The sequence below is a fragment of the Pan paniscus genome, chromosome 2 (genome assembly GCF_029289425.2).
Source record: "Pan paniscus chromosome 2, NHGRI_mPanPan1-v2.0_pri, whole genome shotgun sequence".
Classification (NCBI taxonomy): Eukaryota; Metazoa; Chordata; class Mammalia; order Primates; family Hominidae; genus Pan; species Pan paniscus.
In genome coordinates, this window is record NC_085926.1 from 127,002,616 (window position 1) to 127,008,615 (window position 6,000).

The following is a 6,000-nucleotide window of genomic DNA, read 5'->3' on the forward strand; positions in this document are numbered from 1 at the left end:
GTGGGCAGGGACAAATAAGGGAATAAAAAGCTGGCCACCCCAGTCAGCAGCGACAACCTGCTCGGGTCCCCTTCCACACTGCAAACTTTGTTCTTTTGCTCTTCGCAGTAAATCTTGCTGCTGCTCCCTCTTTGGGTCCTTGCCACCTTTAAGAGCTGTTAACACTCACCACCAAGGTCTGTGGCTTCATTCTTGAAGTCAGCACGACCAAGAACCCACTGGAAGGAACGAACTCTGGACACAGGCTGTGGGCCTGTTTTCTTCGTGCCTTCACAGACAGTACTGTCGCTGGCCAGCATACCACCCTCCCCAAATTATTTCCTTCTGGTGAATTCCCAGAGGACCTCTCATGGGCTCAGAACGTCCCCATCCCTGAAAGCATGGAACAGCCTCGTGGTCACTCTGCTGGCATGGGGTGCTCACAGTTTTATCAAGTTTCCTTCTATTTTAGTAACTAAAAATGTTATGTCTGTCAAGGACATATTGCTGGCGGGGTCCCTGAAGGCTCAGAGTAAGCTTCCTGTGGGTTTTTCCACCTCCTGTGCCCTCCCCGCTGTGAGCTCTGCCCTTCTATCTGTTGCACATCCACCATGTGTCAGCTTGAGTGCCCACGTTCCATGTCATGAATTCTAATGTTTTCCTTTATAGCTAGTTTAGGGAAATTCTGAATTTGTTGTTCAGATGAGGAGCAAGATGTGGAGAGGAAAAGATCACCAAGGGGTCACGTATGCAGGGGACATTTAAGTACCAAGCACTGCACCAAGTCCCTCACCCTTAGGAAGGTATATAAACCTCAGAACTGTTACTGCAACACCAGGGTCTAGGTCTAGGTCCCGCTGCTCACTTCACAGAAAGCCAGTAAGACAACAAGTATCGCCTGGGAAGAAGGCTTTAATTGTGTGCTGTAGTCAGAGATGGGAGATCAGTCTCAAATCCATCTCCCTGACGGACTAAAACTAGGGGTCATATAACAGAGAAGAAACGTAACCATGTGTGGGAAAACAGGAATTAGGGAGGTCAACAGGAAGCAGGTGGTCAGTTAGGCACTCATGATGGGTGAGAGGTCTAGCCTCTCATTGTGCAGATGATGTGGTGAGTTTCAACTCCTTGACACTATCTGGGAGGCCTGATAGTTGCTTTCCTAAGAGAGGAACTCAAATAAGACAAATGTAACTTTCTCAAGTTTTAAGACTGGGAGGATCAATTTCTATGTTTATTCAAAGAAACCATGAACAACAGTTCTGTGGGGCAGTTGGGCTGGCTTCAGAGCTACCTCTTGGTGTGGGCAGTGAACACCCTTCTCACCTCACCTTCCTCCTCTCCATTTTACAGATGGGGAAACTGAGGCACAGAAAGGTAAATAGCAGAGGTGAGATTTGGAGCCAAGCAGTCTGGCCCCCATGCCAATCTTGTAAGTCCTCTTCTCATGGTTGCTCACAGGCACTCAACTTAGGAACTGCTGGTCAACCCAAAAAAAAAATCTGTATTAAGCATGGAAACAAAATTCACAGAAAGGATGCCTGATGGCTGCGTGGCGTTCTCAGATGAATACAGCTGCTTTGAGGCCAAGTGCTCTACCTCTGCCCCCTACCTTCCTCCTTATTCACCCACCTGGGGTCTTTGATTCTTAAACTTTAGGGATTCTTGGAAACAAGCTAGGATGACAAATAGGCTATGGATTTGACCTTCTTAGTGATTAAGACACCACCGCGTGGCGTCCGCTGGAGTGGACCAGAATGTGTCCTCCACCAGACACAGCTTCTCAAAAGCTGTAGGCGCAGCGATTCTGGGCGCTCTGCCTGTGAGTTAGCCCTGCTCAACAAGGAGCAGTAAAAACCAAGCAAACAAACGGGAGGCAGCAGCTGGTGGGGGTTTATTTTTTGACAATACCCTCACCCCCCAACACAGACACTGACCTTTGGGAAGGGATCTTGGGGCAGACCCCTGCTGGCCGACTGCCCCTCGTCTGGGGTCTCAGGTAGGTGCAGGCTGAGCAGACTTGGGCTCTAGAAACCAACCTTTCTGAAATTTTACGCTAGACCAGGGGTGTCCAATCTTTTGGCTTCCCTGCGCCACATTGGAAGAAGAATTGTCTTGGGCCACACATAAAATACACTAACACTAATTAGTAGGGGATTTTGGAAATGTTACTTAATATTAGATCGATGCACAAAAATCTATTGCATTTTTAGACAATTAGAAATTATAATTTTAGCTGAGTGTGGTGGCTCACGCCTGTAATCCCACCACTTTGGGGAGCCGAAGAGGGAGGATCGCTTGAGCCCTGGAGTTTACGGCCAGCCTGGGCAACATAACAAGACCCCATCTCTACAAAAAATAAAAATAAGAAAATTAGCTGGGTATGGTGGCACACACTTGTAGTGCCAGTTACTTGAGAAGCTGAGATGGAAGGATCACTTGAGCCCAAAAGGTGGAGGCTGCAGTGAGCTATGATCACAGCACTGCACTCCAGCCTGAGTGATAGAATGATTGTCTCTAAAAAAGAAAAAAAGAAAGAAAAATTGTAATTTAAAAATAGGATACAATAAAAGGCAGGTATACAATTGACTTTCAAGTTGGAAAAAATAAAATTTAATTTATATCTCACACCATAAACAGAAAAAAAAATACACTAGCACTAATGATAGCTGATGAGCTAAAAAAAAATTGCAAAAATCCTCATAATGTTTTAAGAACGTTTACAAATTTGTGTTGGGCAGCATTCAAAGCCATCCTGGGGCACATGTTGGACAAGCTTGCCCTAGACCGAAGGAAAAGAGAAGACCGATACAACGGTGGCAAAATAGAAAATCCCTGTGGATTTCCCATGTTATAATAACAGGGAAGGAAAATGATCATAAAATGTATGTATGTATTTATTTATTTTTTTTTTTTTTGAGTCGGAGTCTCGCTCTGTCGCTCAGGCTGGAGTGCAGTGGTTTGATCTCGGCTCACTGCAAGCTCCGCCTCCTGGGTTCATGCCATTCTCCTGCCTCAGCCTCCCGAGTAGCTGGGATTATAGGCATGTGCCACAATGCCCGTCTAATTTTTTGTATATTTAGTAGAGACGGGGTTTCACCATGTTAGCCAGGATGGTCTCAATCTCCTGACCTCATGACCCACCTGCCTCGGCCTCCCAAAGTGCTGGGATTACAGGCGTGAGCCACCGCGCCCGACCTACAAAATGTATTTAGTTAAAATCTCCTGTCGTCTCCTAGGCAGGGGGCAAAGCCCTGCTTTCTTTCCTGGAGTCCCATGGACACTGGGTCAGCACTGCCTGGACCCCTACCCAGCTGTGCAGGTGCTGTTTTACCCCTGCAAGGCTCTCGGTCAGGACCGAGCCTCCTCCTTCAGCTCTTGCCCAACTTCGTTGCACCAAGACAGAAGTTTATGAGCATGCCCAGAAGAGGAACCAATATGGCCTGGGGGCCCTAGAGTGGTCACATTCCAAGTCAGAAAGTGGGTGGTGGCCACCAAGGCTGGGGGAGAGGGCACACAGGGAGTTTGGTGGGGACAGAGTTTCGGTTTGGGAAGACGGAAGCATTCTGAGATGGATGGTGTTCATGGTGGCACAGCAGTGTGAATGTGCCTAAGGTCCCTGCACTCTCCACTTTACGGATTTTATGGATGCTTAAAATTAGGAAAATTAGGAGCCTTTTGTAGTTTAAAAGTGTGATGATTGGCTTTTCTTGCTCTTGTGTGAGTGAGGTGTGCTTCTCTCAAAATACTATGTTCTCTCATAAATACTATGCCATGTATGGTTTGTTTTGGGGGTTTATTCTTGAGACAGGGTTTCGCTTTGCCGCCCAGGCCGATCTTGGCTCATTGCAGCCTCTGCGTCCTGGGTTCAAGCGATTCTTCTGCCCCCTGAGTAGCTGGGATTACAGGCATGCGCCACCTTGCCCAGCTAATTTTTGGATTTTTTTAGTAGAGATGGGGTTTTGCCATATTGACGAGGCTGGTCTTGAACTCCTGACCTCAAGTGATCCACCCGCCTTTGTCTCCCAAAGTGCTGGGATTACAGGCTTGAGCCACCATGCCCAGCCCATGCCGTGTATGTTTTACCACAATACATAGTAATAATTTTGTTTTAAGTAATACAGCAATCTCTGTAAGCTCCTTTAGCCAAAGACAGTCACTATTAACACACAGTTAGTCTAAGCATCCCAGCTTTTCTCTTTTCTACCTCTGGAAAAGATACATTCTTAGAAAGTAAACACACTAGCGTGAAGTCACGGAGGGAACAATGGGGCTCGCCATTGCAGTATTTCCTTCTGGTGTCCTTCTCCGAACAGTTGTATATAGTTGAGATCATAACCACACAAATTATCTAGCCCAACTTTTTCCCTTCTTTAAAAAATGGAAATAGCTTTATTGATTTTCCTGGCTATATATAACTAATTCATGATCATAACCAAAAATTTTTCTCTAAAACTGCAAAAAAATTAGGAGCCTTTTGTAGTTTCTAAGTGTGATGATTGGCTTTTCTCATTCTTGTGTGAGTGAGAACTTCTTTTCTCAAACCTTGTTATGATGTCAGCACATTACCTACCAGACATGAAAAATAATAATAAAAGGCCTAGGCCATGCGCAGTGGCTCACTCAAGTAATCCCAGCACTTTGGGAGGCTGAGACAGGCAGATCACGAGGTCAGGAGATCGAGACCATCCTGGCTAACATGGTGAAACCCTGTCTCTACTAAAAATAAACAAAATTAGCCTGGCGCGGTGGCAGGCGCCTGTAGTCCTAGCTACTCGGGAGGCTGAGGCAGGAGAATGGCGTGAACCCGGGAGGCGGAGCTTGCAGTGAGCCAAGGTGGCGCCACTGCACTCCAGCCTGGGTGACAGAGAGAGACTTCGTCTCAAAAAAAAAAATAAAATAAAAATAATAATAATAATAATAAAAGGCCTGAAATTGAAATCCAGCCCCCTCCAGAGAGAGATTTCTTCCTAACTTTGACTGAATATCCTTCCAGGCTTTCTCCCCAAAATGTGTGTGTATATATACATATGTGGGTGGGTACGTGTGTATATACACACCCATATATTTAAATATATATTTACGATTATTTTATTTATGAGAGTAATTGAGAACATATTTTCATGGTTCATCTGTTTTTACTTAGTCAATTTTTTTTTTGAGACGGAGTCTCACTCTGTCTCCCAGGCTGAGAGGCAGTGGTGCAATCTCAGCTCACTGCAACCTCGATCTTCTGGGCTCAAGCTAACCTCCCACCTCAGCCTCCCTGAGAAGCTGGGACTACAGGAGCACGCTACCATACCTGGCTAATATATTTTTGTAGAGACAGGATTTTGCCATGTTGGCCAGGCTGGTCTCGGACTCCTGAGCTCAAGTGATCTACCCACCTTGGCTTCCCAAAGTGCTGTGATTACAAGCGTGAGCCACCATGCCTGGCCTACTTAGTCATTTTTAATTTTATTGTGTTCATTCATTTTATTTTTATTAATTCATCTTTTATTGAGGAACATTTCAGTTTGGATGGGAAATTGCAATGATAAACAGCTATTCAGCTTATTTCACTTACTGGCATTTTCCAATCAATAGTATAATTCCAATCACTACTTCAATCAAATCCTTCATGAAGATCATTTCTATGTCACTCCTTTTCTGGGATATCTAGGTTGTTTCCAAGTCCCCCCTGCCCCCACAAATGGCATTATGTCTTAGTTTGTTTGTGTCTCTATAAAGGAATACCTGAGACTGGGTAATTTATAAAGAAAAGAGGTTTATTTGGCTCACAGTTCTGCAGGCTGTTCAGGAAGCCTGGTGCCAGCATCTGCTCCTAGTGAGACCTCAGGGAAGCTTTCACTCATGTTGGAGGTGAAGGGGAGCTGGTGGGTCACACGGTGAGAGAGGGAGCAGGAAAGAGGGGAAGGAGTTGCTAGGCAGCTCTTTTTGAAAATCAGGTCTCTTGGGAACTAACATAGTGAGCATTCACTCATTATCTCATTAGTGTGAGGATTGCACCAAGCCATGAGG

The 6,000-nt window shown here is 45.5% G+C and overlaps 1 non-coding gene across 1 annotated transcript; it reads left to right on the plus strand.

Moving 5' to 3' along the window:
* The first annotated feature begins 4,450 nt into the window (after positions 1-4,450).
* LOC112439504 (small nucleolar RNA U13) lies at positions 4,451-4,558 on the plus strand. Its single transcript, XR_003027778.1, has one exon. It is a non-coding gene; the product is annotated as a small nucleolar RNA U13 (small nucleolar RNA).
* Positions 4,559-6,000: the final 1,442 nt, after the last annotated feature.